This window comes from Callorhinus ursinus, unplaced genomic scaffold (genome assembly GCF_003265705.2).
Source record: "Callorhinus ursinus isolate GAN/ISIS: 27379988/994484 unplaced genomic scaffold, GSC_fseal_2.0 scaffold32, whole genome shotgun sequence".
Lineage (NCBI taxonomy): Eukaryota > Metazoa > Chordata > Mammalia > Carnivora > Otariidae > Callorhinus > Callorhinus ursinus.
The window spans coordinates 9,218,713-9,236,276 of record NW_027397094.1 but is presented as its reverse complement, the minus strand read 5'-3'; the positions used below and the strand labels follow the sequence as shown (position 1 = coordinate 9,236,276).

Genomic DNA, 17,564 nt, shown 5'->3' with positions numbered 1-17,564 from the left:
AATGGTTTTCCACCCCCTCACTTTCAATCTGGGGGTGTCTTTGGGTCTAAAATGAGTCTCTTGCACACAGCGTATGGATGGGTCTTGTTTTTTAATCCAATCTGATAGCCTGTGTCTTTTGATTGGGGCATTGAGCCCATTTACATTCAGGGTAACTATTGAAAGGTATGAATTTAGTGCCATTGTATTGCCTGTAAGGTGACTGTGACTGTGTATTGTCTGTGTTCCTTTCTGATCTATGCTGCTTTTAGGCTCTCTCTTTGCTTAGAGGACCCCTTTCAGTATTTCTTTTAGGGCTGGTTTTGTGTTTGCAAATTCCTTTAGTTTTTGTTTGTCCTGGAAGCTTTTTACCGGTCCTTCTATTTTCAATGACAGCCTAGCTGGATATGGTATTCTTGGCTGCATCGTTTTCTCGTTTAGTGCTCTGAAGATATCATGCCAGTCCTTTCTGGCCTGCCAGGTCTCTGTGGATAGGTCTGTTGCCAATCTAATATTTCTACCATTTAGGTTACATATCTCTTTTCCCGAGCTGCTTTCAGGATTTTCTCTTTGTCTCTTTGACTCGAAAGTTTTACTATTAGATGTCGGGGTGTTCACCTATTTTTATTGATTTTGAGAGGGGTTCTCTGTGCCTCCTGGATTTTGATGCCTGTTTCCTTCCCCACATTAGGGAAGTTCTCTGCTATAATTTGCTCCAATATTCCTTCTGCCCCCTCTCTCTTTCTTCCTCTTCGGGGATCCCAATTATTCTAATGTTGTTTCGTCTTATCGCATCCCTTCTCTCTCGAATTCTGCCCTCATGATCCTGTAGTTGTTTATCTCTCTTTTTCCCAGCCTCTTTATTTCCCATCATTTGGTCTTCTATATCGCTGATTCTCTCTTGTGCTTCATTTATCCTAGCAGTTAGTGCCCCCATTTTTTATTGCACCTCATTAATAGCCTTTCTGATTTTGACTTGGTTAGATTTTAGTTCTTTATTTCTCCAGAATGGGTTTCTCTAGTAACTCCCATGCTTTTTTCAAGCCCAGCTAGTATCTTTAAAGTCATGATTCTGAACTCTAGGTCTGACATCGTACTAATGTCCGTATTGAGTAGGTCCCTGGCAGACCGTACTACCTCTTGTTCTTTTTGCTGAGGTGATGTTTTTCGTCTTGTCATTTTGTCCTTCCAGTAAGTGGTCGCTTCTCTGTTCAGAGAGTTGTTGCTACTCTCTTCTTCGATCTCCTGTTGAGTTCGTAGGTGTTCAGAATGGTTTGACCCCTATTCAGCTGAATTCCTGAGACCAGATGAAATCCAGGTCTCCTACTCCTCCGCCATCTTGCTCCGCCTCCTCGGGAGACAGGTATCTTGATAAAAACCCCAGCCTTCCTAATCTTTTATGGAGACAATGTAAGGCAGGGTCCATGTGGGACTGAGTTTCACTTGCTCACAGTGGCAACTGGATCATCAAAACTCACAGCTGGCTTCTCTACCTTCTTTTCCTCTCATTTTACCCAACTTTTTACTTCTGCTCCTTGCTATTTTCCCTTGAGTATTTTACCTACACCCAATTTCTTTTCTCAGGTTGTGCTTTTGCAAAAATCCAAATAAAACATATACTTAACTAATTATGTGCCTCTACTAAGGACTTTTTTTTTTAAGTAGACTCCATGCCCAGTGTGGAGCTTGAACTGATAACCATGAGATCAAGACCTGAGCCAAGATCAAGAGTCAGACCTGCTCAACCGACAGAGCCACCCAGGCACCCTTATTTATTTATTTTTATTAACTCCACATAATTTGCAGCATCCAGCCTTTTCTATCTTTTATCTTAAAAACTGAAGAATAATTAAAAATCATGTGTTGTTTTTTTTTTTTTACTTGTTGGCATTGATTACTTATATTTGGAAGATTCACCAGTATACAAAAGAACACTGAACTAAGAACCAGAAAACCCATATTTTAGTTTAAGATTTTGTAGATTTTGTAGTCCCTAGTGGTGAGACTACATGAAAGCAACTGCATCTCTCTAAAACCCTAGTTTCTCAATTCATTAAAATGCAGGAACTGATGTACAAGCTTATTCCTAGGCACTGATTTTATGATTTCATGGAATTATAGAGGCAGGTCTGCTTTGGTTGAAACTGTCAGTCAGGCATGTTGCCAGGTGGTCAATTGGTCATGGTTTGGTCATGGTCACCTGCACCTGCCGCCATGCCTGAAGCAACTTCTCCCCAGTATCCAATCCAAATCTGTCCGGTGCTTGAATAGTTCCTAATGCCTCAATAGCGTGCAGCTTCAAATAGACATAATATTCGATTTGTGTAATAACAGCTAACCCCAGGTTCTTCTCTTTTCTTATAAACCCTCTTGGGTAACAACCATGAATATAAGTGACCGTTTGTTACTCAACAGTGACTCCAAAGGTGAAGTTTCAAGACAAAAGGGACAGGGACACCCAGTGGTGGGGTGAAGCTGAGAGGCATGAAAGGCTTCACTGCACTTTGCAAATCATCCCATGGAGCTGGTTGCCAATTTAACTACACCGAAGCCTGGCTCTGACAGAAGGCATTTAAAAGGAGAAAGTAAAATAGTTCCTTTGTTCTGAGCCTACAAATGCTGAAAGGAAATGCCTGCTCACAGCAGGTGATTAAACAAGCTTTATTAGAGGCCATTACTTGGAGTCATTGATGCTGCTTTGTTGCAATAAAATGGTTCATTTTCCCATTTTCCCATTCTATAACTTTCAAATGGTATTAATTAGATTTATCAACAATTTGGTAACTCCAAACTGGCAGCCAGAGTCTTACAAGGACACTTTTACAACCTGTTCTCTTAAAGCAGTAAAGCTCAAACTCAGCCAGCAAATTCCCCCTAAGACAGCAGAGAATGGATTTATGTCTTGGAGGAAGGGGATGACCATGTAGCTCAAAGCCTTTAACCACAAGCATGAAATTTCTCCAAAGCCTTCTCCTTTATTTTTCCTTTATACTCCGGCTTCTCTTCAGATCGCATAAATCTTTTGCCTTTTCTCCTTTATTTTAAAAGTTCGTAGGAATTTGCCTACCACTCACCAGTAAACCTCAACTTACATTAATTTCAACAAAATGTATGGAATTATTTACCAATTACACTACCCCATTAAATGTCTAAGGAAGAATCATGTAATTTGGATTCTATGTTTTATTCTTGTATTCCTCATCTTTTTACAAGGATAAAATAGAGATGTTCCTCTTTCTTCCAATGACGCCTTTAACTGTTCCTCTATCATATATTCAACCTAGGAGACAGACTTCCCCATTCATTCTGAAACCTATATTTGTGCATCTGAAATCCTACACCATGTATAAATATGAATTCAAATGTCAACTCCATTATCCTTGCAAGAGGAACACAAAGATCAAAATTCACTGCCTATCAAGTAAAACTAAAAAAAGAGGAGGGTGGAGTGTTATGGTCCTTGTATCTTCAGCCTTCAGAGCTCCTACGTTGAGCACAGTATCTTTGCACCAGCTGAACAAGCCCCAGAATTATTTTCTGCTGCTGGTATCTGACCTGCCACAGTAGGTGGAGGCAGGTTCAAAGTGAGCCCACAATGTGCAACAGAAGCATTCATTTCTTTCCCTATATTCCTTTTACTCCCTTGAACCTCACAAACACATCCTCTTACTCTCTTTTCCTTCCTTTTATTTTACCAACTCATCACGGTCTGCTTTAGAGCATATTTTTTTTTATGATTTTAATTTTTTTAAGTCATCTCTATACCCAACATGGGGCTTGAGCTCACAACCCCGAGATCAAGAGTCACATGCTCTACAGAGTGAAACAGCCAGATGCCCCAAGAGCACATTTTTGTAATTTTGTTTCCATCCCATATTTTCCTATATGGTAAATACCATTGTTTTGGTGCACTGAAGAAAGGCAGAGATAGGCTTCCTCCTTCCCCTTCAGCCACGCTCTTTGAATTCTGTATTAATAAAATCATTACATTTCTTTGCCTAATCAATTATTACTCTGCTACACGTAAATTCTGGGAGTTTGATGCACAAATCTGCCAAGCACTTTGGATCTCCCAGAATGGAAACCTCTATATAAATGTCTGCTATGATTTCTATCAGATGAAGATACTTTAAGGGATGTTTTATTGGCCTATTAATAAATGACTGGAGTGGTAAAGATATCTGGCTAGAAGCCCTATTTTTTTTTTTGCAAGCACAAAAGACGTGGGTTAATGGAGCAATTAAACATACTTTTATATCCCAAGGCTGTAATAATATTGGGGAAAAGTAAGCGAACTACTAAAAAGGAAAGACAACTATAAATACAGAGCAAGAACTATAAGGGGAACTTCTGCAAAAGTGATAAAGAAATATATGACAGAATTTCAAACAGTTGGCATTTTATAGGGCACCAAAATTGATATCTTTACATCTTTTCTTATCACAAGAGCTATCTTGTTTTACTGAGGCAAAAGAAACATAAAGCGGAGAAGTAGTCCAACAAAAAGAGCAGACAATAGTGCAGTGTCAGGTCATATGGGGGAACAGTGGTCAAAAAGCATTTTAAGGACTGTTAGCAGTAATCTGATTATTAGCTGCTGATATAGTAAGACTGTTCTGAAGATACAGAAGAGGTGAGGGTTTGTAAACCGAAGTGCAGGTGCTGAGAACACCATCAGTGCAGGGCCAAATACTGGTCATCTTCGCATCCCTAGCATATTGCACATTTGTGCCATGTAGTACTTGTTCAGTCACTGGTAATATGCCCATACGGGTAATATGCCCATATGCCCATGGTGACAATGGTAATAAAGGTGATAGAACGATTTAGTTTATTGGGCAGTTTCTTGACAAAGCTAAGTTGAAGACTAGAGATCAGTGGAAGATTTACTCATCCTCATGTCAGTATCATGTACTCCCAGAACTGTCACCTTCTTCTTTGCTTTTCTCCTTTTTCCTATGCAGCCTGTTCCTGAGACATCCAGTCTCCCCTCCTATCTGCCACCCTGATGCAGTCTTATGCTTCTACCATCCGGGCTCAGTGCATTTGTTATGATGATCTAACTTCTTAGCTCCTACACCCTGGAAGCTGAGGGTTCCTACAAATAGCTGCCTAACCATAAAAATCTTGTGGCATTAAAAGTTAGCTGAGACCTCAGAGGAACTTGCAAAAATTTCACTTAATTTTTTTCAGTTTCTTCTGTCAGCTGCCTCAATGACTTTTCCGAAGATCTCTATTCTTTACTACTCTCTTTATACTCTCTATTCAAAGTCCATCCTCCACACTACCAGGGACAATTTATCCCCTAATTCATGAGATCTACTTGGCTTACCCGTTATGCATGAACCCTTACCATACTTGTCCTCACCAATTACAAACTGTGTGTGTGTGTGTGTGTGTGTGTGTGTCTGTCTGTCTGTGTAGATCTTGGCTTCAAGTCAGCTGCAGGAGAGTTTTGTATCCAAAAGAAACGCAGTTTTTATTTCAAAACCATTGAAGAGTAATGGAAGTCTGTCTTGAAATCCCCAGAGGAAATACTAGCAGGATTATACAAATAGCAAGATGTCCTAAGACTTTCCCAAACATCCACTAATCATTATAGCTACTGTACCAACATCTCTTATGTGTGGTTCTTGGAAAAAAAAAAAAAATTGCCTGTGGCTTCCTCACCCAGATGATTTCCTCTCCAAGACAAGTACCATGTCTTTCCTTACGGATCTCAATTTTACTTGTGGAGATCTCTTCCAATCTGTCCAACAAAGGTTCTCTGTGGCAAGTCACAGAGTAAGCAAATACTCCTTCTTAGAATGGAATGAAAATCATGAGATGCTTTGAGAATTTGTGCTTCTATATCCATGCTTGTCTTTGCCTTTTCCCTTCCAGTTGTAGAAAACAATTATGCCAGCTCCTTTCAACTAACTCTGCTATCTATTCCTTGACCACATGCATTTCTGTCTCCAAGACATCATCCATCAGGACTTCTGTCTTCTACTTCTGTAAACAGAATGTATTTTTAAAACTCTCTAAATTCAGTAACGAGAAAAAAAAGTTTTAAATTGGGCAAAAGAACTGAACTGACGCTTTCCCAAATATGTGCCAGTAATGACCAATAAGCACATTAAAAGATGCTCAACGTTAATAGTCATCAGGGAAATGCAAATTAAAATTGCTATAAAATATCACTACGCACCTATTTGGCTAAAAATAAAAGGACTGACCATATCAAGTGTTGGTGAGGAGAGGGAAGAATTGGAACTCTCATACACTGCAAGTATGGTAACATAAAATGGTACAGTTTGGTAGTTTTTAAAAAATAAACATGTACCCTCTGCGCGACCAAACCATTCAACCTCTGGATATTTATCCTAGAGAAATGAAAGTGCATATCCAAAGAAGATTTGTGGGAAATGTTCATGGAATCTGTACATATAATAGTCCAAACGCAAATGTCCATTAATCGGTGAGTGGATAAAGAAACTGTGATACTCAGCACTACACAAAAAGAAATGAATGACTTATACTAACTACAGCATGATTAAATCCCACACTACTACGCTGAATGAAAGAAGCCAGACCAAAAAGAGAGTATGTAATGTATGAGTCCATTCATATACAATTCTAGAAAATGAAAACTAATCTATAGCGACAAAAAGCAAATCAGTGGCTTGGGGGTTATAGGGGGTGAAGAACAAGGACAGTGGGGTGTGTGTGTATCACTCTTGTGTTTCTCCTTTATTCTCACACTGTTATCACACTTACAACACTTTTGAAACCAGCTATGTGGGTTTTCCGCACATCAAGCAATTCTGCAACACTAGCTGGGTGACCTGTATTTCGATGCAGTTCTGGCACTACCTATCTGGAGTTAGCATCAGATCCCACAGGTTAAGGCTTCAATTCCACAAGACTGCCCCCACCTGGGATGCCAATATCGAGCCCAGGGTGTCACCTGCAATTCTGACCAGTGGGCTTAAATTGGGGTTCTCATGGTCCTCTCTTTGGATTCAGTAATTTTCTAGAATGGCCCACAGAAGTCAAGGAAATGCTTAGTTACATTTACTGGTTTATTATACAGGATATAATAAAGGATACAGATAGACAGGATATAGCCAGATAAAGAGATGCATAGAGTAAGGTATATGGAAAAGGATGGAGCTTCCATACTCTCTCTGGGCCACTCTCCCAACACCTTCATGTGTTCACCAATCCTAGAAGCTGTCGAAACCCCTTACTATAGGGGTTTCAAGTGAGGCTTCATCATGTAGGCATGATTGACTAGTAACTTCATTTTCTGCCCCTCTCCCCTCTCTAGAGAAGGCAGATGGAGGGATGCTTAAAGTTCTAAGCTTCTAATTATGACTTGGTCTTTCTAGTGATAAGCCCTCATTGGGGACCCTACCAAGAGTTGCCTCATTAGAACAAAAGACACTCCTATTACCCAGGACATTCCAAGGGAGCTAGGAGCTCTGTGCCAGGAACCCAGGTCAAAGGCCAAATATTAGAACAAAGATGCTCCTAGTGCTTTTATTACTTAGGAAATTGCAAAGTTTAGGGTCTCTGTTCCAGGAACCAGGGGCAAAGACCACTATATACATTTTTTTTCTGTTATCAGATTAAGCACATACATACACACATATATGTCAAAACTTATCAAAACTGCACTCGAATATGTACATTCAATTTAATGTCAGCTATACTTCAGTAAATCTATTAAAACTTTCACACACATGCTTTCCCATTTATTTTTTAACCCATTAAAATTTGATTTCTATCTTTATCACTTTAGAGAAACAGCTTCAATAAGATCTTCATTAATATTTGAATTACTATCTATATCTATACATTTTAAATCCTTATTTTACCAGACCTCTCCAGTGCATTTGACTAATTATGATAATTCTGACTTCCTGAATTCCTTTAACTCTGCTGACATGTCTCTGAGAGTTTCCGGTCTGTCTTCTGTATATACTCCCTCTTTCTCTTCCAATTTCTGAACTGTAACTGTTTCCCAGGATTTCACTGACACCTCACCTCAATCTTAACATTATTCCTGAGTATTCTCCTGGATTCTCATCGACCCAACTGTCTCAAAGATGCAGGTGACCCACATTTACATCCCTAGCATGAGACCCACACTAATCTTCAGAGTGTTATTTCCAAATGTTTAATGGACATCTCCACTTTCAGTTTCCAAAGTAAAGTGAACACAACAAAGGAAACACTGAAATCATCTTCACTCTTAAACAAAGCCATTCTCCCGAACTGACAGTTTATTTTATTTTATTATTTTTTTAAAGATTTTATTTATTTGACAGAGAGAGACACAGTGAGAGAGGGAACACAAGCAGGGGGAGTGGGAGAGGGAGAACCAGACTTCTTGCAGAGCAGGGAGCCCGGTGCGGGGCTCGATTCCAGGACCCTGGGATCATGACCTGAGCCGAAGGCAGGCGCTTAACGACTGAGCCACCCAGGCGCCCCCTGACGGTTTTTTTTTTTTAAATATCATTGCCCACCTATCCCCCAGGAATCACCCTTGAGTTATCCTCTTCAGTCACTTCCTCATCATTTCTTGCTTATGTTAACTGAAACAGCCTCCTAAGTAACCCCTCTCTGCTTCTAGTCAATTCCCCATCAAGCCCATGCTTGACACAATGGCTGCCATTTTGTTCTTTAGCTGAAAACCCTTCTGTGGTGCTTTTTTAACCACAACAGGAAATTCAAACACCTTATCCTGGTAATCAAGACAAAATCTTCAAAGATCTGGCTGTATCTATCTTGTTAGCAAATATCTACACTTAGTTCTGCCTCAAACACTCTGCTCTGCTAATATCAAACAGTTTTTAGTTCTACACACACACCATGCTACATACTGTTACCATGTCACTATTACCATTATCCTTCCTGCCTGAAATGCTCTTTCTTACTCTATTTTTCTGGATAACTGCTGCTTGTCTGCTAAGACTTAGAACAGATTATTCTAAATTACTGAGATTATTTATTTACTTACTTACTTGCTTGCTTGCTTGCTGACTTATGTATCAGAAGACCAAGCTGGTTATAGAATTTTGGAGTTGGTAGAGAAAAAAAAAAAAAAATAGACTGACAAATGAAAAATTAGTTGAAATGTTGGGTAAAGACTTAATAGCTAAATTCCTTAGAAACAACTTAAGAGATATACCAGACTTAAAGGAGGTTAAAAAACTTGAGTCAACGTGAAGGAATAATGTGAGGTGAGTTCTAATGCCAATAGTACTTGTGAATCCTGAAGCCGTATGCCTTCACTGAACTCTCAGAGTTCAGAGATAAGGAATTGACTTTATAGGTCTGTGTACTTTGCATTATCTTTGGTTTGAAGGAAGTTTAATTCTGGCACTCACAAAAAGCAAAGCAACTGTATGTAGCCATACAAACGTACTAAAAGATACACTTGTTAAAAAGCATGCCCAGTCTTTTGCAGAAGGTACAAAGATGGAGCTAAAAAACAATGAGCTAATTAGGTTTTAAAAGTCAAGTTGTTAATACACCTGAAACTAATGTAACACCGTATGTTAACTAACTGGAATTAAAATAAAAACTTTTAAAAAATTAAAAATAGATAAAAATAAAATGTCAGGTTGCCAGTATCAGTGAAAGCTCTATAGCTTCTGAGAGTCCTAAAGGATGTTTTGCTCTTTCTCAATTAACTTGTGTTCTCATTTATTCATTTTGACTAATTCCACTGTTTTCATATTTTATTGTTAAATTTTGACCAAATTTTGAGAGTATATAAAATAATAAAACATACTTTCTACTTATAAGGAACCTACAGTTTAGAAGAGGCAAATGCTTTAGTACCTGCTATTTCCGTATCTTCTCAGCTAAGTTGAATTCAGTCTTAGATCAGGTTTGTTTAGGATACTATAGATAGGTATACTTTATAAAGAGAGTGATATAGGTGGTGATGTAGATTACAGTAGAATTATAAAAGGGTGAGTAAAATTATCTGAGTCAGAGACTATGTCATGGCTAGAAAGAGGAAATGCTTCAAAATATGTTACAGATTAATCTTCAGAGCAAAGGGAAAATGTAGTAGAGATTGTTAAGACTTTTTATCTGATATCCACTTTCCCTGTTTTTCTTATTTACAAAACTCCACAATTATATTCTGACAAATGACCACATTTCATAGCCTCTCTTGCAAATGGAGTTGCCAATGAGATATAAAGGGGCAGATGGACCCTTTTGACCTTACAGTGGCTCTCCCAAGCTAGAGATCATCCCTTCCATCCTCCGTTCTTACTGTGTCCTCCTCTTACTTGCTTCCAGCACAGGCATTATTATAGGAACTCCAGCAGCTGTTGTAGACCATGAAGACATCTTGACAATCGCTACAAATTTCTGGTGGAGCACAAAGCTAGAAGGAACATGCTTCCCTGGGGACTGCAGTGTTACCATACTTCTGGATTATTTTTAGGGTGAGCGAAATAAGCCTCCATCTTATCTAATGTTGAGGTTAATTTGAGGTTTTATTTCATATATATCAAATTTAATCCCAAAAGCACCCACACAGGAATAGGATAGCAAGTCCAGGTAAGAGTCAAGAAATTGACCTGATCACTAGAGAGTCAGACACCACTGTCCCTGAAAAGCACTGACACCACTTTGTTTCCAGCTTCCCCTTTGCAATTATAACTCCTCATTTAAAATGTCCTTAGACTTGTTTAACACATAGCCTTCAAATGCATCTCTCCATTATTGACATCCATAACAATCAAGCCAACTTTTCCACGGAGAACAACCAAAAATTGTAGATTAAAAAAAAAAAGACATTAAACTGCTCTCAATGCAACCTAGATTCAGGGACCAGGATCTCAAGAAGAAAAAAGCGCATTTTGGGTGAGCCTGATAGAATTCATTACTTTTCTTTTAGAGACATTCCTTTCCCTGAGCCCAGGGACTGATGTTGGTAGACAACCTTGGGAGCTCCCCAGGTGAAATTCGAAACTAGCCTCTTGACACAGAGGACAAGGAGAGTCCAAACAGAGACAGAGCGCTCCAGATTGATAGGTGGCAGGTTTAATAAGCACAGGGATTTACATATGAGGCTTGTCTTGGGCGGCCACAAGCCAGCTGATCTCTGTGTCCACCTGCCAGAATCTTAAAAGTTTATATAGAGGCCTTCACCCGGTTCCATCACATAATACTGTCCTGATGGTCTCAAGCATACTTTATTCACTTAAGACTACAGCCTTGAATTGGCTCCAGCTATGGGAGCATAAAGTTGTGTTTCATTTTGTTTTACTTACGTACAACTGTCCCATCACCAGAATATTATTATCTGTAGGCAGAAATCATCACTGAGTGGTTGGGGGATGGAGGGGTTGATGGAAAACTGAATCCAACTTCTGCCATCTATTCGCCTCTGTCGCATTTAACAAGACATTTATGCCTATGTGAGCCTGCTTTCACCTCTGGAAAATGAGTTTCATCAAGAGATTACAATAACAGGGGCGCCGGGGTGGCTCAGTTGGTTGGGCGACTGCCTTCGGCTCAGGTCATGATCCTGGAGTCCCGGGATCGAGTCCCGCATCGGGCTCCCCGCTCAGCGGGGAGTCTGCTTCTCCCTCTGACCCTACCCCCTCTCAGGCTCTCTCTCTCTCTCATTCTCTCTCATATAAATAAATAAATAAATAAATAAATCTTTAAAAAAAAGAGATTACAATAACAGAAATAAAAACATTTAATGTATTAAGATGCTACAATAAGTGTCAGGCACAATATCGTCATATTGTTCGCAGAAATGTGCAAAAAAAACCGGGGCACCAGACATAAAAACCGGTGTACGGGACAGGTAGAAACACTTTCTTGCAAAAGAGGCTGGCGCTCTTGCAAAGATGGTGCCTGCTTAAAAAAAAAAAGAAGAAGAAGAAAAATGAAAAACGGGAAAGAAAAAAATTAAAAAAGAAAAAAATGATTTATTTCATGATTTTTTTTTTTTTAAAGACGCATGCTGGCTTTAGGGAGGAGGAGAGCAGGGGGATGGCGCCCCCCAGCTCCGTCCTAGTGAGTCTCGCAGCACCGGCTGCCGCTCAGGCCAATGCTTGCCTCAGAGTTACCAATGAGTCCCTTTCTCATGAAGTCTGGGCACTTTTCAAAAGGGCAGCTTCTGCGCTGGGCCCTGGATGGGCGGCGAGTCTGCATGCGGAGGCTTTAGGAGGCGCTCCTCGGTCTGCAACAGCGCCCAGCGGCCCCTGCGTGGGGACCCCGTTGGTCTGCAAAGCCTCATGTTTTGGGGGCTCATCCTTCAGGTGCTGGTCTTAAACCTGGGGTACGCCAAGAGAAATACGAACCCTTGGTTCCTCAGGGAGAAGCTTCAAGTTTTGAATTACCTCCCCCTTGTGGGTCTGTGCAAGGGGCTGGCGCTTATGGGGAGACTGAGTCTTTGCCATTCCTACCTGCGACGGCGTGGTTTCTCTCTCCTTTGCTGATGCGAAGGGGTTGCTCCGCCAGTTTTAAGGCTTTTCTGGGAGGAAATGATTCTGTATGTAACTGAATTCGGTGGTTCTGTGGGAGGAGGTGAGCTTAGGAGCTCCCTGTGTCGCCATCTTGAACTGGACCCCCTGGTGCTTATGCTGGGGTTGGGGGGTGGGGGGCATGGCCCACAGTAATCTGTGGGAACGACTCCTTCAGAACCTCCTCTTACTCAAGCATTGCGCCCTGGGTTGGTTGCTGTTAATAGCCGAAAAGGTAGTTTTATATATTATATACTTTGTCCAGATTTTGTAGTTATTTTATGGTAGACGGGTAAGTGTGCTGTTTTGTCCATAACCAAAGGTTTATTTTTTTTTTTAAAGATTTTATTTATTTGAGAGAAAGAGGAGCAGAGGGAGAGGGAGAAGCAGCCTGCACGCTGAGCAGGGAGCCTGCAATGGGGCTCGATCCTGGGACTCTGGGATCATGACCTGAGCAGAAGGCACATGTTTAGTCAACTGAGCCCCCCAGCTGCCCCTCAAAGTCTTATTTAATAATTGAATACATGAGTAAATCTTATGCTTATCCTCTGTGTGTGTGTGTTTTGTTTGTTTATTTTTAAGTAGGCTCCAGACCCAGGTGGGACTCAAACTCACAACCCTGAGATCAAGAGTCTCATGCTCTACAGACTGAGCCAGCCAGGCACCCCATCCTATTTTTTTTTTTAAAAACAAACCTAAAAGGTAAGATTTCAAAATGTATTTTATCTCTAGTTTATCTCTTTTGTTTTAGATCAATATCTAAAGTAAAAAACACTTTGGATTTGACTTTTAGCATCTTATAAAGAATCACTGCCCCTAAGTTGGTTCATTCTCAAATCTAGTAAGTATCCCTTTTATATTTTCCTCATCTATACATGTATATGTATATATGTATATTTATCCTCATATATGTATATTTCCTCATATATACACATATATGTGTATTTATCAAATTACATATATAATATGTATATATGCATATGTATATTTATCATATATTATATATATATATATAATTTGATAAATTTGCTGAACAATAGGGCACCAAGCTCAAAATCAAACACTACTCTGAAGTAGCATGAATATACTTACCAAGACACTTGGGGAAGCTCTGTCCAAACTGTTAGTTTCAGTTTGTTCAGTGTTGATATACAATTTACACTTAACTTGTCCATAAAAATAATGGGAAAGTTAGCTGGAATTGGGAAATGCCACATGTATGAGTTTAATGAAGAAAGAAAAATGAAGCAAGTCTGGTAAAATATTTTCATTAAATTGTAGTTGTTTTGTTTTCAGACTACTGGCAAATGATTTATTTCATGATCTTCTCTAGAATATTGCCAGTAATCCATATAACAATCACTGTATAGATGAGAGAACCTACCTTAAAAAAAAACAAAAAACTGGTCTGGGTGTTATACACAAACAATGAATCATGGAACACCACATCAAAAACTAATGAAGTAACGTATGGTGATTAACATAACAATAAAAAATTTAAAAAAACTGGAATATTTCTATATGCCCATTCTTCTAGCCCCCTGTATGTTGTTTATGGATTTACCAAATATTATCAAAGGTACTCTCATTCTCATAGGCAAATAGCAATTTTATGTAATGGAAAAGGTATTTTAAATTTGAATTTATCTTACTAGCTACGCAATGGGCTACCTACTCCTTTAAATTTCTGTCCTCCTTTATTAAATGAGGGTAAAATACCTTTTTTAAATGTTTGCTTTGAAGGTTAGGGAAATATATGAAGGCAACTATTATATTTCCACCTGAGAGGTGTCGAAACAAGATGGCTACTATATTAATAGTTATTATCATTCCAGTATTCTGCATGTAATTCACCTGAACTTGGATATTTGGATTTAAGTAGCCATGTGGTTTCTCACTAGATTTTTCCTATTGTGACCTTAATTTTCTCTAAGCAATGTCTAGTGTCTTCTCTTCTAAAGATTGTTCTGCCTAGAAGAGAGTATGTAGACTCAGAATGGAATTTGTATACTTCTCTTTCTCTCTTAACACGACTTATTTTCTCAAAGAAGAGCTCTTTTCCTGTTTATTTTCTTGCTCCAAATGGATTAACAAATTCATTTTGCCTCTTCTCATATTATTAAAAGTTTCATTTCATACTATGCTCTGACTTCTCTTTTTCTTCCCCCCTCCGCCCCCCGAGTTACAATTATTGTCTTTGTCCTTCCTTATGCAATTCCCCAGTAATGGTTCCTTACGTGATCTTTTAAAAACCTTCAGAGCCCTGTGGAGCAGCCTTGTTGGTATCTCAGCAACTTTGGCATCTTTCCACTTTTTCCTTATTTAGTTAGCTGAAAGTAGTATAGTAAGACATTACTCCTCCCTCCCCACCTCCTTCTTCTCCCTTTTTCTTTCCTTCTTTCTTTGTAGCTTCTCATTCCTCTTGAATTGCATATAAAATGTAAAGCATGGCTAGCAAGGTTTATCTTCTGATTCAAAAAAAGCGTGTGTGCGTGCGCGCACGCGCACGCGCGTGCGCCTTTTTAAATGCATGTTTCTCTTTTACCCCTAAGGTGTCAACTTCTGGAGGAGGAAAAGCCAGGTCGTTCTCTCTCTATTACATTGTTCTGCATGAAGAGACTCTCGCCAAAAAAAAAAAAAAAAAACCCTCAGGTTGCTCTCTAAAGAAAGGTTCCCAACAGTGTCGTTTATTTTAACTGAGCCGGGGTTCTTTCAGCAATAAGTTGTGCCCAAGAATCCACTTCCTTTCAATCCTTCTAAGCAGTCCAGAGCAATTTAGAAGAGAACGCAGCAAAACTAACTGACCAACAAAAGCCCGCCCTTGAAGTAACGGGGGCTCAGGAGCTGGGGACGCGTGGGGCCTCAGCGAGCCAGCCAGGAGGCCTCGGGCTCTCCCAGAGCCGGGTTCCTTCGCCTCCCGCCAGGCGCGCCAGCGGAGCCCGCACGCGGGAGCCGAGCGGGGCGCCTGCCAGGCAACTGGGCATGCTCAGAAGCCGGGCAGGTTTGGGTCTCCAGCAGGCAGCTTGTGCATTACACCCGTGCTCGCAGTCCTGGGAGGAGGAGGAGGAGCGCGGGAGGAAGAAGAGGAGGAGCGGTGAGCAGTAGCCACGACCGCCACCACCAGGCAGAGGAAGAGTTCGTGAGGAGGAAAAGACCCTCCTCCCACTTGGAGCGCCTTGTGTCTGCTTTTGGAAAAAGAGAATACAGGATAAAAGAGGAGAAGGAAAGAAGAAGGGGGGGAAAAGTGAGGAGGGAGAGAGAGAGAGAGGAAAAGAAAAAAGAAAAAAAAAAAAGACGTGAACAGTGAGGGCCGGAGCGTGCAGGGAGCCCGAGGCGCGGGGGCGACGGTGCCGAGCCAAGAGCGCTGCCGCTTGGGCAGGTGCCGGGCCGCTGCCTGGAGGCGGCATGTGACGCGGCCGCAGCTGCCCGCGGGCGGAGCGCTCTCGGACCCGGGAGCGCACACCGCGGGGCAAGTCGGTGCCATCCGGATCCCCACGCTCCTTGTGAGTTCGCCGGCGGCAGCCTCGCTTCGGCAGAGACGCGCGATGAACCGAAGGGCGGCTCCGGGCATGGGCGGGCGGTCCTAGGACACCCGCTCCCTGAGCGCCGAGCAGAAGGCGGCTAAGGGACGGCGGACCGGGCGCCCCCCGCGTGTCGGGGAGGCGCGGGCGACCGCCGTGGGACGGTCACCTGGAGCGCAGCGGCCAGGTAAAGACAGTGCTCACCACCCGGGCGCTGGGCAAAGCGGGTGGCGGTAGCGGCTGAGCCGGTTTCTTGCCTGATCGTGTTGCGAAGGGAGGAAAAAGTTTTCGGCCCGGGTAGGGAATGTCTTTGCTTTGGGGAATGCAAAGAGGGTACTGGGGAGGATGGAGAGAGCTGGCCTGTCGATTTGGGGGGTGGTGGTGGTGGGAACTTGAACCTAGAGAGAGCGCGATCGTGTGCGGAGTTGGGAGTCTGGGACCGAAGGTGGGGAATGCGGGGTCACAGCAAGTGCCGGGAAAATGACGGGAGTAACAGGAGCGGTGGCCCGGAGAGAGCGGGGGACGCCCCACCCGGCTCTCCTCCGCTTGGATTCTCTGTCTCCGGAATGCGGGCTCTGAGGCACGAAGTGTCCGGACCGGAGGAACTACTCGGCTTGGTGTGTGCCTGTGTGCGCGCGCGTGTGTGCTGTGCGTGTGTGGCTTCCCTCATACGATTTCCTACCGCTTTTAAGAAGGCTAAGGCAGGCACTCGCCAACCTCGAAACGGGGTGGCTTGTTCGGATTGCATTTCAGGGGGCGAAAAGGCAAATTTGACACTTAGTGTAACACCTGGGCGAAGGTGGGTAGCCCCGGGTGCGCATCTTTACTGATCCAGAGAGAGTCTACACTCGCGGAGCGACGGCCGTTGGATTGCACCGGATCTCCACTCTGGAACCCTCCCCCAGAACAGCCTCCTTACAGCTGGGTTAATTTCTGCGTGTTTTTAAACGATGTTTGGGGGGGGCAGTTGACTCGAGCAGCAAGATTCACTTGTCTTCTTCGCGCGGTGCGTGTTGGAATTGTGATCCTTTTCGGTGTGCGTGTGCGTGTGTGCAACTCTCCTAGCACGCAGGTTGGAAGTGGTAGAGGAAGCAGGGGTTTGGGAATTGCATCCATATGGACAGATTACAAGAATGGAAACATTCATTGGTCTGCAAGTGTTGTTTGAACCCGTCTGATGGCTGTAAGGATATGCTTCCTTCGGGCTGTGTTGCGATGTTAAAAAGGATGGCTCTTCTTAGGAGGTAAATGTATTTATCCGAGCGTTTATGTTGTTAAGGACACTGGTTATGTCACTGTATGCTTTGCACAGACCTCTCATTTCTCTCTTGGCCTTGAGTTACAACAAAACAGATAGCCTAATCTCCCATTTGTGGTCTTTCCAGGTTACTATGTGAAAAATAATCTTTTCTTTAAAAAAAGTGTATTTGTTGATTGTGTAGTCCCAAATAATTTCATATTGTGAGATCATTAAATTGCATGAGACATTCATCACTATTTCCTGTGTTTAAAACAATGCTCCTGTATTTACTTAAGAAAGAGACCCTGCCTAAGAATATATACTTAAGAAAGG

At 41.8% G+C, this 17,564-nt stretch overlaps 1 protein-coding gene and 1 pseudogene across 2 annotated transcripts in view; one reads left to right on the top strand and one right to left on the bottom strand.

Moving 5' to 3' along the window:
* The window catches only part of LOC112807878 (MOB kinase activator 1B pseudogene), a 197,087-nt pseudogene extending 186,674 nt beyond the window's left edge, over positions 1 to 10,413 (bottom strand).
* A 5,129-nt stretch (positions 10,414 to 15,542) lies between these two features.
* CHRM3 (cholinergic receptor muscarinic 3) overlaps positions 15,543 to 17,564 on the top strand; it is a 476,047-nt gene continuing 474,025 nt past the window's right edge. The window contains exon 1 of one of the 2 annotated variants that reach the window (XM_073879001.1): positions 15,543 to 16,178. The gene's annotated coding sequence lies outside the window, so the exon portion shown is untranslated. Of the gene's footprint in view, positions 16,179 to 16,818; positions 17,236 to 17,564 lie in introns of those variants that run through there. The other variant, XM_073879002.1, reaches the window with a different exon arrangement.